At 42.9% G+C, this 15,773-nt stretch overlaps 1 protein-coding gene and 1 non-coding gene across 7 annotated transcripts in view; both read right to left on the minus strand.

Annotated features, from left to right (window-relative positions):
- The window catches only part of LOC139277917 (intermembrane lipid transfer protein VPS13B-like), a 1,209,249-nt gene that overhangs the window by 671,147 nt on the left and 522,329 nt on the right, over positions 1-15,773 (minus strand). The gene's annotated exons all lie outside the window — the stretch shown is intronic.
- LOC139278496 (U1 spliceosomal RNA) lies at positions 15,529-15,692 on the minus strand. The gene has a single exon (XR_011596285.1). It is a non-coding gene; the product is annotated as a U1 spliceosomal RNA (small nuclear RNA).

Raw genomic sequence — 15,773 nt, forward strand, 5'->3', positions numbered from 1 at the left:
ATGTTGTTTGCAATTTTGTTTTGTTTCTCCACCCCCCCCCCCCCCCCCCCAGGCTTCTCTTGCAGCATTACCAGTCTCAGACTAAAGTTGCCGAAACTCGCAGTTTGCGCTGTGAATCCTCGTGCAACGCCAACTTTACCGATGCGATGTAAAGGCCGAAGGTTAGGCCTAAAACGGTAGCGCAGCAAAAATGATAATTTTGGCATAAAAACACCGTTTTTGCCGAAAACCAAAAATCCAGCCCATGGTGTTATACATACAGACACAACCAAAATCATGTCCCAAATCGATGTAAACATCTTACAGCGATCAATATGTAGAAGGTTATTGTAATACTACTATCTTAGAAAGTTATTTCTAAAGTTATTTTGGGATTAACTTCTTTGTAAAATGAACGTTACAGAATCTGATCATTATTTGCTCGAAGAATACAAGTGATTATTAAGTGTTCTAATTCTGGCATAGATACATTAAGAGTTGCAGCTTTTGTACTGAGAAAGGGCAGATGAAACATGTTAAAAAGGGAGGTGAGTAACTTCATATGACAGTAGTCTCTCCACCCTAGTTTAATGAAGAGTATGAACAGCACCATTAACAGACAGTTGGATCAGTCTGCACATGGTGTCGATTTAAACTCTAAATGGGTTCTTAGATTGTCATCCACCAGCATTAAACTACATCACGCATCAAAACAAAGTTTATGACCATTGGCCAGCCAATTAAATGACTGGAAGAGAATATCGAGTTCTGAAAAATCTGCAGAAAATCTGTTTTCACAAAGCTTTAAGTTACCATTTTTTTTTAATGCAAATATCTTAAACAGCTCGCAATTGGATTCATTGAAAATTATATGAAGTAACATTTGTTTAAGTGCCACAAATCTAAAAAAAACAGAATAACTCATTTACTCCTTAGGTACAAAACTTTGCAGTGCAATGATTCAGTTAATAGGTAATCTATTATCGTGACCTTTAGTATTTAAGTTTGTCTTGATTGGGGAGCAAATTGTAATGTCTTTTGGCCTGAATTAGACCAGCTAACAATGCACGTGTAATAACCACAACACCAAATGTATATATGTAAACATCTTTTCCATACCTGATCCTGTGGGAGATTCATGAAGTTTACTGAATATACTGTTCTATACAAATTAAGAACACTTGATTCCATGAAGATCAATAAATGAACTACTATTTTCAGGTTCAATACTGTTGCACACTGTTCAAGTGCAAACTTGATCACCTACAATAGCCCCAGACACCAACTGTGACAAAAATATAAACGCAACATCTGTCCAAAAATTATCGTCCTATTGTGCCGCATATTTGTTAACAAATTTATTAATCGCTGAACTTCCACCTTGACACAGATTTCTTCAGCTGTACCAACTATGTCCACAGGGTGACAGTGTGGTCTTGCAGAATCAGCTCTCGAGTCAAGCCATCATCAGCCACAAATATCCAGTGAAAATACAGATATCTGAGGGACAGATCACTGTAGGAAATGGTGCAAAAATTAAACTGAGTCTGTCAGCTCATCCTAAAATAAGTCTGACAAAGGCATCTTATCATAGCAAAATCTCAGATGCCAGGGATAAAGTTTAAAAACAAAACAATAACTTTTACTCATTTCAAGCTTCATCTATAGTTTTTGAATTCCTGCCTTCATATTTCTATGTGTTCAGATGTTCCAAGTTATCAAAATAGCTGGCCATTCAGTTACAATTCGATCCCAAGGTCCCCCGATTTAATAGTATTTAGGAAACTTGCATTTTATTATAGCTCACACTAAAACGATTTGCCATCTGTCATCACTGACCCTACAAGGAAAACAATTTACTCAGTTGCGCAGTTTAAATGAACCGCAAATTCACTTGCTCAACATTGCACTTTTACAGCCAGTTTACTTGGTCAGATCTGCCACATGTCAATATGAAATAGCAATTCTTTAAAATATTTAACAGGTCCAGCTAATATACTATTATCTGTTCCAGTCATAACGAGACATCGTTTTTTTTTAAATTCTGACCTTGGCTTGCTCAAAACTTTTCTTTCTTAATTCTTTTTTTTACAATAGAACAGGGAGGCTTGCGTCCAAAACAGGTGGCAAGTTTAGCGAAACAATTTCTTTGCACGTCCGTCTATGCCCGCCTGAGGCCCAAGCCACATTTTCCATCGGGCCTCACTTGGCAAGCTGCAAACGCCAATGTACCTTGCCAGTCGGGGCCGAATGAGTTCCTTCTTGCTCCCATGTCGAGCCAGATAGGGGTCCCGACAAGGGTGGGGAAAGGAGGTGAAGCTGGGGCTGGGGGCAACGTTCCTGTTAAGCTGCACGGCCGCGCAGCAGTCTGGAGGTCCCGCGCAGGCCGCTCACTAGCTTTTACATGGGAAAAAACACGCATGCGCTAAAATTTGAATAGGCCGTGCAGCCAGTTAAAGAGCTGGCTCAGCAGAAAAAAAAAGTAAGAAACATTATTGCGTTGGGGGGCGGGGGGGGGGGGGCAAAGTTTTCTTGTGAATCTAAGAGGAGCACTTCTGTTCCTCCTGGCTCCACATAAATGTAGCTTTTTAAAAGTTTTGCAGGCATTACTAAAAGGGTCCATTTAAGGATCACTGGTTATGCCACTCAAGACCTAGTACAAAGCGGAGCACCATTGGAGCAGGCCGGGGAACGGAAGGAGCAGCGTGGCGGTATCCCACTCCAGGGAGCAGCACATGCTGGAGCAGGAGAGCAACGGCAGTGAAGAGGGCGATTGGATTGGACATGATCAAGATCCTGGTCGCTGATTGGAGAGTGAGCGGGTACTGCAGGAGCGGCGTGGTCGGGGCGAAGGAGCAGCGAGAGATTGTAGAGGGACACGGTCTGGGCCCTGGAGAGGCGTGAGTTCAGGGCCCAAAAGAGGCGAAGGCCCAGGGGCAGCAGTGCGATATATTCACTGGAATTTAGAAGAATGAGAGGGGATCTCATAGAAAATTATAAAATTCTGACGGGACTGGGCAGGTTAGATGCAGGAAGAATGGGTTCCCGATGTTGGGGAAGTCCAGAATCAGGGGTCACAGTCTTAGGATAATGGGTAAGCCATTTAGGACCAAGATGAGAAAAAATTTCTTCCCTCAGAGAATTGTGAACCCGTGGAATTCTCTACCAGAGAAAGATGTTGAGTGCAGTTCATTCGATATATTCAAGAGGGAGTTAGATGTGGCCCTTACGGCTAAAGGGATCAAGGGGTATGGAGAGAAAGCAGGAATGGGGTACTGAAGTTGCATGATCAGCCATGATCTTATTGAATGGTGGTGCAGGCTCGAAGGGCCGAATGGCCTACTCCTGCAGCTATTTTCGATGTTTCTATGTGTGCGCATTAGGTCCGTGCAGCAGAGCTGGTCTCCAGTCATCTTGGTTAACCCTTGCCATTGGACCAAGACCTAGCTCTGTCAAGCCCGTAAGGTGGCTGGTGTGCCACCCCACATTAAAAAAATCCACGCACAGGCATCTTCCACCCTTCAAGATTTAGTTCGGGACCTGGAATATTAGGTTCTACATTGAAACACCTGTGAACTTTTTGGCATGGAAGCAAGTCATCCTCGACTCGAGGAACTGCCGATGATGATGACAAAGCGGACCGGCTTTGCGCTGCACACCTTGCACCTACAACGATTTGCGTATGCTTTCGGCGGGCACCCTGAACATCGAAAAGGCGCCTGTTTCTAACAGGGCTTTCATGGCTGATCGGATATGGGAGGTTGCGCCATGTAACATGCAGCCTCGCAAATATTCATACACCCAAAAAATGGCTGAAGCCAAGGTCAATTTCTCCCCCAACAACTCTGCCATTTGAAAGAGCCATAGAGAACGGTTTATTATAACTAAAAAAATTACAACCAATTACAAATCTGATCAAACCCGAGTACATAAGAAATAGGAGCATGAGTAGGCCATATGGCCCCTCGAGCCTGCCCCGCCATTCAATATGATCGATAATCTTTGACCTCTACTTCACTTTCCTGCCCGATCCCCATATCCCTCGAGTCCAAAAATCTATCTATCGTAGCCTTGAATATACTCAACGATTCAGCATCCAAAGCTCTTTGGGGTAGAGAATTCCAAAGATTCGCAACACTGAAGAAATTCCTCCTCATGTCTGTCCCCTTATCCTGAGTCGATGTCCCCAGTTCCAGATTCTCCAGCCAGGGAAAACAGCTTCTCAGCATTCTGTCAATCTCTCCTCACAGGATAACATCACATCATTTTTGCTTTGTCTGATCAGTAAGGGTTAAACTTTATTTTCAGGTTCATACATTCTGATCAACTTTTGACAGAACATACCAAATATAAAGCTTGTGAAATGGAATCATTCCTCCTAATTGTGATGGAAAATTTAGCATTCTCCTCTCCTACTTCTAATTTTCCAACTTGTTTCTGAAGATAACATAGATAGGTCAGAAATGTGTTTTATTATAAAGTAAGAAACAGAATGAGCTGGGCTAGTGCCAGAACATAGTAACGCTTGTCTGGTGGACAAGGGCTTAAGCATGCACTAAGTAAGCATGTATGAACATACTGTGTGTACATTTAAACCCTTGCTATAACAACAATTCAAAGGCACAATTTGAAAGTTTTTTCTCCTGTTGGTCTGCTCACAATACAAGCATAACTTTTGGGACGGGTGTAGGTGAAACAATTTAGCCACAAGTTGTTACAGATCATGCTTTGGAATAGACAGTCTTTTCAGGAGTGATTGAAGTAAATGTGTCTATTTCCTGGGTTAGAAGCGTTGAACTTTGCAGCACAGAAGACCATTTGGCCCATTGTGTCTGCGCCGGCCAAAAAAGAGCTATCGAGACGAATGCAAAAGCAAAATACTGAGGATGCTGGAAACATAGAAAGTAGGTGCAGGAGCAGGCCATTCGGCCCTTCAAGCTTGCACCACCATTCAATATGATCATGGCTAATCATGCAACTTCAGGACTCCACTCCTGCCTTCTCTCCATACTCCCTGATCCCTTTAGCCAGAAGGGCCACATCTAACTCCCTTTTGAATATATCTAATGAACTGGTCTCAACAATTGGCCTCACCAAGGCCCTGTACAACTGCAGTAAGACCTCCCTGCTCGTATACTCAAATCCTCTCGCTATGAAGGCCAACATGCCATTTGCTTTCTTTACTGCCTGCTGTACCTGCAATCCTACTTTCAATGATTGATGTACCATGACACCCAGGTCTCGTTGCATCTCCCCTTTTACTAATCTGTCACCATTCAGATAATAATCTGTCCTCCTGCTTTTGCCACCAAAGTGGATAACCTCACATTTATCCACATTATACTGCATCTGCCATGTATTTGCCCACTCACCTAACCTGTCCAAGTCACCCTGCAGCCTCTTAGCATCCTCTTCACAGCTCCCACCGCCACCCAGCTTAGTGTCATCGGCAAACTTGGAGATATTACATTCAATTCCGGCGTCTAAATCATTAATATATATTGCAAATAGCTGGGGTCCCAGCACTGAACCTTGCGGTACCCCACTAGTCACTACCTGCCATTGTGAAAAGGACCCGTTTATTCCCACTCTTTTCTTCCTGTCTGCCAACCAGTTCTCTATCCACTTCAATACATTACCCCCAATATCATGTGCCTTAATTTTGCACACTAATCTCTTGTGTGGGACCTTGTCAAAAGCCTTTTGAAAGTCCAAATACACCACATCCACTGGTTCTCCCTTATCCATTCTACTAGTTACATCCTCAAAGTTCTAGAAGATTTGTCAAGCATGATTTCCCTTTCATAAATCCATCCTGTCACTGCTTTCCAAATGCACTGCTATTACATCTTTAATAATTGATTCTAGCATTTTCCCCACTACTGATGTCAAGCTAACCGGTTTATAATTCAGTTTTCTCTCTCCCTCCTTTTTTTAAAAAGTGGGGTTACATTAGTTACCCTCCAATGCATAGGAACTGATCCAGAGTCTATAGAATGTTGAAAAATGACCACAATGCATCCACTATTTCTAGGACTACTTCCTTAAGTACTCTGGGATGCAGACTATCAGGCCCTGGTGATTTATCGGCCTTCAATCCCATCAATTTCCCAAACACCACTTCCTGACTAATAGGGATTTATCTGGAATAAAAACAGAAAATGCTGGAAATCTCAGCAGGTCAGGCAGCATTTGTGGAGAGAAAGCAGAGTTAATGTTTCGGGTCGATGACCCTTCGTCAGAACTGGAGTGTTTAAAAAGAACAGATTCTTAACAAGTTGGTCATAATCCCACCATTCACACCACATCTTGACTAATGTTTTTCTCACTCCTGGCATTAGCATTGAAATGTCGGCCATCATCCCTTTTCTTTCTCCAATCTCTCCTGTCTTCCAACCTATCACAGACCTTCCCTTTTGTTCTTTCTTCCCCTCCCCCTTTGCTTGTTAAGAATCTGTTCTTTTTGAACATTCTCCAGTTCTGACAAAGAGTCATCAACCCGAAACGTTAACTCTGCTCCCTCTTCACAGATGCTGCCTGACCCGCTGAGATTTCCAGCATTTTCTGTTTCTATCTAGACTAATCACACTTTCCAGCTCTTGGTACGTAGCCCAATAGGTTACAACGGTTCAAGTACATATCCAAGTACTTTTTAAATGCCGTGAGGGTTTCTGCCTCTTCTGCCCTTTCAGGTAGTGAGTTCCAGACCCCACCTCCAACACCCAGGTAAGTACATGTTAATTGTTAATTTATATTCTATATTCTATAAATACTTAAAAAAGTGTTGGGACTGTAGTGCCCTCACGAAATACAATCAGAAATTGATGACAAGTAAATAGATTTGTAAATTCAATGACTGTTCAGAGCTAAAAGGTAAAACAAAAGTTTGCTTTTCATAATTAGCACATCATCATCATCATAGGCAGTCCCTCGGAATCGAGGAAGACTTGCTTCCACTCTTAAAGTGAGTTCTTTGGTGGCTGAACAGTCCAACACGAGAACCATAGACCCTGTCACAGGTGGGACAGATATTCGTCGGGGGAAAGGGGGTGTGGCACTGATTTACCACATGCTCCATCCGCTGCCTGCGCCTGACCTCTTCACAGGAAGCTCCTCCCGGAGTCACAGTGCGGATTTCGTCCCCTACGGGGAACAACAGACATGATCTTTCCAGCAGGACAACTGCAGGAAAAATACAGGGAGCAGCGCCAGCCCTTATACATGGCCTTTTTCGATCTTACAAAGGCCTTTGACATTAGCAGCATAATGGAACTATCAAAGCACAACTGCAAGTTCATTTACATTCGATGCCAGATAGGGCATTCCGCGTAACAACACTCCAGCTTAGTTAACCTTTACTCTACTGAAAAAACACAGGAAAACAATCCTCTGTACAGTTACCATTACTTGCATATTAATGGTTAAAAATAAATTCAAAGCTGCCCCGTTTACATTTCTCTTTATGACTCCAGCGGGACGGCTATAATCACTGCAGTTGCCCAGATGTTAAGAATTCTGGAGGGTGGAAACAGGGTGAGGTAAGATTTGCTGACATTGTCCCATTAGTACGTGTCATGCCAGAAAACCATCGGAGTGACGAGGGGCCATTTACATTGTTGAGTTCCGAAATCAGACCTGAACAAATGCCCTTAGATAAAGCAGCATTTATCTTAAAGCTAGGAGTTTACTCATACTTCCACAGTATCACATTCTACTTTAAAACCTTGAGTTACAAGCCATGGACTGTCCCGTGAAGTGAGCAAGGAAGCAGCAGAATTATATAAGCTTTTTTTTTTTTAAAAAGAACTGCAAGAGCTATTATTTCAGCTCTGCAGGAAAAACAGTCGAATCACAGATGACAGCACAAATCCACACCCAATGCAACTTTTTTCAAAAGCTACACGTTAAGAGTATAAAGTTGAGAAAATAAGTCAGTTATACTTTAAAGCTCTGCAGAATCATTTTTATTCTGAAATGGATGGCAAATTTTCATTTTCATCAACATCTTTGGAGCCCCCGTTTAGAGGCGCGCAATCATTAATTTAGTCTACAGGAAAAAAGATTGTGCACACAGAGTACATTATTTTCTAATTATAGTTGTCTCTCAGCTACGCAGATTTCCAGTAATTCTATCAAACATTAATCCTTCAATGTGGGCACCGTCCTACATCAACAGCACAGAGCAAGCTGGCCATTGGCAGTCCTTAGCAAACTACATGCTGAAAAGAAAGAAAGACTTGCATTTATGTAGTGTCTTTAATGACCACCAGACATCCCAAAGCGCTTTATAGCCAATGGTATACTTTTTAAATGTGTAGTTCCGTAGGAAACGCGGCCACCAATTTACACACAGTAAGCTCCCACTAACAGCAATGTGTTATGGGCCGGATAATCTGTTGTTTTAGTAATGTTGATCATAGAATCATAGAAATTTACAGCACAGAAGGAGGCCATTTATGTCCATCATGTCCATGGTGGCCGACAAAAAGCTATCCAGCCTAATCTGACTTTCCAGCTCATGGTCCATAGCCTTGTAGGTTACGGAACTTCAAGTGTACATCCAAGTACTTTTTAAATGTGGTGAGGGTTTCTGCCTCTATCCCCCTTTCAGCGAGTGAGTTCCAGACCCCCACACCACCCTCTCGGTGAAAACATTCCCCCTCAAATCCCCTCTATTGATTGAGGGATAAATATTGGCCAGGACACAGGGGAGAACTCCCCTGCTCTTCGAAATAGTGCCCTGCGATATTTTACAGTCAACTGAGAGAGCAGACTGAGAGGGCCTTGGTTTAACATCGCATCTGAAAGACGGCACCTCCGACAGTGCAGCGCTCCCTCAGTACTGGCCCTGGAGTATCAGCCGAGATTTTTGTGCTCAAGTCTCTGGAGTGGGATTTGAACCCACGACCTTCTGACTCGGAGGCAAGAGAGCTGCCATTAGTTGTGTATGACACATGGAAACATAGAAAATAGGTGCAGGAGTAGGCCATTCGGCCCTTCGAGCCTGCACCACCATTCAATATGATCATGGCTGATGATTCACCTCAGTACCCCTTTCCCGCTTTCTCTCCATACCCCTTGATCCCTTTAGCCCTAAGGGCTATATCTAACTCCCTCTTGAATATATCCAATGAACTGGCATCAACGACTCAATGGGGAAAGGGAATTCCACAGGTTAACAACTCTGTGAGTGAAGAAGTTCCTCCTCATCTCAGTCCTAAATGGCCGACCCCTTATTCTAAGACTGTGTCCCTGGTTCTGGACTTCCCCATTGGGAACATTCTTCCCACATCTAACCTGTCCCGTCCCGTCCCTTCAGAATCTTACACCTTCCCTTCCCTCAGATCACAGGCATGCAATCAATCCCAGCTATCAGTCTCTATCTCACATTTTTGCCTTCTCTTCCACTTCCACACCACCTCCCCAGGAAGAAAATATATATTAGAGTTATTCACGCCTAATTCAGTCACAGAGGACAAACGTTTCTGACTTAACTCAGATACTGTGAAAACTAAGATGCAATCCCACTGAGAACAGGATGTGTCAAAAGGAGCCAAGAGAGAAGTGCAAGAATTACATTTAATGTAAAGCTATTCCATCATTTATATAATTCAAATGCAATAAGATAAAAAAAACTACCTTTCTTCCCCATGGAACCCAACCATTTTGGGCCCTTGCCCTCCTCGCAACAAGGATACGCTCAGACGATATCCGCAAGCCGTTCCATAGGAAGTTCTACAGAGCAGACTCGAAGCGTTTCCCCTGTTGCCACTTTTTGACGTCACCACAACCGTTGTCGATCTTTAATTCTACACGGTTCTATGCTTCGTGTGTTCCATTAAAAATTCATCTTCAGAATGTGCGAACCTAAGTATACAGTTCACCCCTTACTGATCAAAAATGGCAAAAAAAACTATGCAGTGGAATCCTTCACATTCCTAGGTGATGATTGGAAAGTATCTGAGCCAGAAAAACATAACATTGGCCGAGTGCACCACAGTGCCTAATCAGGACAGAGATTTTCTGACACAAATGTGTCCAGATCCATATTCAGAGCTTAAGATGGCTAGATATTCTAATGTTTTCCATGCAGCCACGTTTTGATATCACCACAACCAAAGTCAACTGTGACGGTAGATTAAAATTTGCGAACACCAAAAAGGCTGGAAATACAAATGTCTCCTGAGAAGTAGGAGATTTATCTTTCAATTTTAACCTTTCTTCCAGTTGAACAGATGAAGAGGGAAAATTCCCATCAACAGTATGCCCTTCTAGACAACTTCTCATTTGAGAAGCAAATGTCGGCAGTGCAATATATACCAATAGTTTGGATTTATATTTTTTTTTTAATGTAGAAAAACAAGCTTCATGGTGGTATGATGATGGACAAACATTGAGCCAGTGTGAGAGAGATTAGGTGAAGTGATCAAAGAACATTTGCTAATGAGTATAAGAATCGAAGGATACAGAGAGGTTGAACACATGGCAGGAAAGTTGGTGTAGGAGGGAGGGCTTTAAATTCTTGAGGCATTGGGACCGCTTCTGGGGGAGATGGCACCTGGACAAACCGGATAGGTTGCACCTCAACAGCGCCGGGACCAATATCCTCGTGGGAAGTTTTGCTAGTGCTGTAGGGGAGAGTTTAAACTAGCTTGGCAGGGGGATGGGAACCTGAGAACAAATTCAAAAGGGAAGTAAAGCAGAAATTGGATAGCAAGAATCTAGAAAGCGAATCTGTAAGACAGAGGAAACAGGGCTTAGTAAGTAGTAAAGCAAGGAGGTCTTCCTGTGCTGAATGATATATAATTTAATGCAAGGAGTATTTCGAATAAGGCGGATGAGCTAAGAGCACAGGTAGACACTTGGGAGTATGATATTCTTGCCATTACAGAAACATGGCTGAAAGAGGGGCAGGTTTGGCAGATCAATATTCCTGGCTACAGGATTTTTAGACAAGATAGAGAGGGGAGCAAAAAATGGGATGGGGGGGGGGGGCGCGATACTGATTAAAGAAACTATTACAGCGGTAAAGAGGGATGATATGCTCGAGGGATCATCAAAGGAGGCCATAAGGGTCAAATTGAAAAATAAAAAAGGGTCGATCACACTGCTGGGCGTGTATTATAGACCCCCAAACAGTGGGAGGGAGATAGATGAGCAAATATGTAGGCAAATTGGTGTGAAGTCCAAAAACCATAGGGTAGTAATAGTAGGGGATTTTAAACTATCCAAATATTGATTGGGACAAATTTAGTGTGAAGGGTACAGAGGGTGCGGAATTCTTGAAAAGCATTCAAGAGAACTTTTTTTTCATCAGTATGTAGCAAGCCCAACACGAAGGGGGCGGTCTTGGATTTTGTTTTGAGGAATGAAGCTGGGCAGGTTGAAGGGGTATTAGTAGGAGAGCACTTAGGTGACAGTGACCATAATTCAGTCAGATTCAAGTTGGTTACGGAGAAGAACAAGGATAGGCTTGGAATAAATGTTCCGAATTGAGGAAAAGCTAACTTTGCTAAGTTAAGGGGTGATTTGGCCATAGTGGACTGGAAACAGCTACTTGTGGTTAAATCAGTGTCGTAACAGTGGAAGGCACTAAAGTAAATGTTGGTCCCTTAGAAGATGAGAAGGGGGATTTAATAATGGGAAATGTGGAAATGGCTGAGACCTTAAACAATTATTTTGCTTCGGTCTTCACAGTGGAAGACACAAAAACCACGCCAAAAATTGCTGGTCACGGGAATGTGGGAAGGGAGGACCTTGAGACAATCACTATCACCAGTGGGGTAGTGCTGGACAGGCTAATGGGATTCAAGGTAGACATGGGTCTGGATGAAATGCATCCCAGGGAATTAAAAGAGATGGCGGAAGTTATAGCAGATGCATTCATTATAATCTACCAAAACTCTCTGGACTCTGGGGAGGTACCAGCGGATTGGAAAGCAGCTAATGTAACACCTCTGTTTAAAAAAGGGGGCAGACAAAAGGCAGGTAACTATAGGCCGGTTAGTTTAACATCTGTAGTGGGGAAAATGCTTGAAGCTATCATTAAGGAAGAAATAGCGGGACATCTAGATAGGAATAGTACAATCAAGCAGACGCAACATGTATTCATGAAGGGGAAATCATGTTTAACTAATTTACTGGAATTCTTTGAGGATATAACGAGCATGGTGGATAGAGGTGTACCGATGGGTGTGGTGTATTTAGATTTCCAAAAGGCATTCGATAAGGTGCCACACAAAAGGTTACTGCAGAAGATAAAGGTACGCGGAGTCAGAGGAAATGTATTAGCATGGATCGAGAATTGGCTGGCTAACAGAAAGCAGAGAGTCGGGATAAATGGGTCCTTTTTAGGTTGGAAATCGGTGGTTAGTGGTGTGCCACAGGGATCGGTGCTGGGACCACAACTGTTTACAATATACATAGATGACCTGGAAGATGGGACAGAGTGTAGTGTAACAAAATTTGCAGATGCAGTGGGAAAGCGGGTTGTGTAGAGGACACAGAAAGGCTGCAAAGAGATTTAGATAGGTTAAGCGAATGGGCTAAGGTTTGGCAGATGGAATACAATGTCGGAAAATGTGGGGTCATCCACCTTGGGGAAAAAAAACAGTAAAAGGGAATATTATTTGAATGGGGAGAAATTACAACATGCTGCGGTGCAGAGGGACCTGGGGGTCCTTGTGCATGAATCCCAAAAAGTTAGTTTGCAGGTGCAGCAGGTAATCAGGAAGTCGAATGGAATGTTGGCCTTCACTGCGAGAGGGATGGAGTACAAAAGCAGGGAGGTCCTGTTGCAACTGTATAGGGTATTGGTGAGGCCGCATGGAGTACTGCGTGCAGTTTTGGTCACCTTACTTAAGGAAGGATATACTAGCTTTGGAGGGGGTACAGAGACGATTCACTAGGCTGATTCCGGAGATGAGAGGGTTACCTTATGATGATAGATTGAGTAGACTGGGTCTTTACTCGTTGGGAGTTCAGAAGGATGAGGGATGATCTTATAGAAACATTTAAAATAATGAAAGGGATAAACAAGATAGAGGCAGAGAGGTTGTTTCCACTGGTCCGGGAGACTAGAACTAGGGGGCACAGCCTCAAAATACGGAAGAGCCAATTTAAAACCGAGTTGAGAAGGAATTTCTTCTCCCAGAGGGTTGTGAATCTGTGGAATTCTCTGCCCAAGGAAGCAGTTGAGGCTAGCTCATTGAATGTATTCAAGTCACAGATAGATAAATTTTTAACCAATAAGGGAATTAAGGGTTTCGGGGAGCGGGCGGGTAAGTGGAGCTGAGTCCACGGCCAGATCAGCCATGATCTTGTTGAATGGCGGAGCAGGCTCGAGGGGCTAGATGGCCTACTCCTGTTCCTAATTCTTAAGTTCTTATGTTCTTTTGTAAGGAGATCCGGAAGGCTCAGGCCAAACATGTGCCCTTAAAGAAAAAGGCTGGGAAAAATAATTCTCGAGCCCCCTGGATGTCTAGGGACTCACAGGGGAGGATTAATAAAAAAAAGGGACGCTTATGTCATGTACCAATGGCTAAATACTATAGAATCTTTAGAAGAATATAGAAAGTAAAGAGGCAAAATTAAAAAGGATATCAGGAATGCTAAGAGAGAGCATGAGAAATTCTTGGCCAGTAAAATTAAGGAAAACCCTAAGATGTTCTCTAAATATATTAAGAGTAAGAGAGCAACTAAAGAAAAGGTAGAGCCTATTAGAGACCATGAGGCTAATCTTTGTGTGGAGGCGGAAGATGTCGGTAGGGTTCTTAACGAATACTTTGAATCTGTTTTCACAAAGGAAAGGGGCAATGCAGATGCTGCTATCAAGGAGGAATGAGATATTTTGGATGAAATAAATATAATGAAAGAGGAAGTATTAAGGGGTTTAGCATCTTTGAAAGTAGATAAGTTCCCAGGCACGGATGAAATGCATCCCAGGCTGTTGAACGAAGTAAATGAGGAAATAGCAGAGGCCTTGACCATTATTTTCCAGTCCTCTTTGGATCTGAGCATGGTGCCGAAGGATTGGAGAACTGCGAATGTAGTACCCTTATTTAAGAAGGGAGAAAGGGACAGGCGGAGTAATTACAGGCCTGTCAGCAAAAGGACGGGGAATACGCAACAGGCTTTAATCAGAGAGAGGCTTTAATCTGAGAGGAGGAACTTCTTCACTCAGAGGGTTGTGAATCTTTGGAATTCTCTGCCCTCAAAGGGCTGTGGATGCTCAGTTATTGAGTGTATTCAAGGCTGAGATAGATAGATGTTTGGACTCATGGAAATCAAGGGATTTGGGTATTGGGTGGGAAAGTAGAGTTGAGGTCAAAGATCAGCCATGATCTTATTGAATGGTGGATCAGGCTCGAGGCAGCCATATTCTTATTGAATGTTAGAGCAGGTTCGAGGGGCTGTATGGTCCACTCGTGCTCCTAATTATTATGTTCTGAAGGAAAGTAGTAAGGGTGGAGGTGGTTATGAAATAGGCCATGGAGGAATTGAAAGACAAGGACAAAAAAAGTAAATTTGAGGAGTTGCTGGATTACAAACAGCAGGTAGATCAGCAAGATGGGCAAATATAATTGGGTGCAGTGTAGGATATCAGCAGCAGAGTGTCAAGGGCACTCTTCAGCAGTAATGTTTTAATATAATACTACTGCTATACTTAAGGCTTACTTCAGCAAAAATGATGTCCTCTTCCCGACATAAAAAGTAACAAATAGCCTCTAATCCAGTGTCGGGAGTTTTCAACTATTTTCTGAGCTTGAACTAATTACAATTTAAAGGAGGCTTAAGACACAAACTGTTTAAGCTGTTGCCAAGTTATTCTTTACTAGCTCATTCAGACCTTATGTTGGTCTGCTGGGATCTTCAAAGGAATTTTCTACCAATTAAGTTTAAATTTGTGCAAAGAACACCAACATTTTATTAAAAAAAACACACAAGGCTAACAAAAATTATCCCAGCAATAATCATCAATCTTACTAAAATTACATTGTAAAAACACAGTACTAATCCATTCCCGTCAAATCAACAGCGGGGAATAGCGTAGAGGCATAATCCTTTGAGGCGTTCTGTAACATTTTTGCATTACAAAGGTTTTCTTCAGTGTAGTCTCAGTTAACACATATTCAGGTCATTCTTATTTTCTCACTCTGTTCTGTGTTATTCATTATTTATCAGGACCCTCCTGAGAGTCCCTGGCCAAAGACTGCCCGAAGTGGAGGAAGTGCAACCGGGAGGGTACTGAACCTCGAGTCTCATTGCCGAGAGCATGCAGAAAACAAGCGCAGGCAGTGGAAGGAGCGTGTGGCAAACCAGACTCCCCGCCCGCCCTTTCCTTCAACCACTGTCTGTCCCACCTGACAGAGACTGTGGTTCTCGTATTGGACTCTACAGCCACCGAAGAACTCATGCTAAGAGTGGAAGCAAGTCTTCCTCGATTCCGAGGGACTGCCTATGACGATGTGAGCAAAGTTCTCATATCTTTAAAATTGTCTCAGTGAATTGAGAAGAGAAGGACTGGCACTTATATATTTTTTTTGTTTGCCAGGGAGAGCACGAACGCAGTCCCCCACGACCACAAATTTTGCAGTCGAATATCTTGTATTTGGGGACATCGCAGGCGTCAGCATACTCGAAGTGCAATGGGCTAGCCTCGTCCTGGGAGAACCACCTTCTTAATCATGGTTACTGCCCTGCCAGGTACTTACAACCAAAGAAATTGGGTTGGAATTTCCTAGATCACATTTACACGGAAATAACGACGATATTTACACTGGTGTCCGGTGTCA

This window comes from Pristiophorus japonicus, chromosome 1, assembly GCF_044704955.1.
Source record: "Pristiophorus japonicus isolate sPriJap1 chromosome 1, sPriJap1.hap1, whole genome shotgun sequence".
NCBI lineage: Eukaryota > Metazoa > Chordata > Chondrichthyes > Pristiophoridae > Pristiophorus > Pristiophorus japonicus.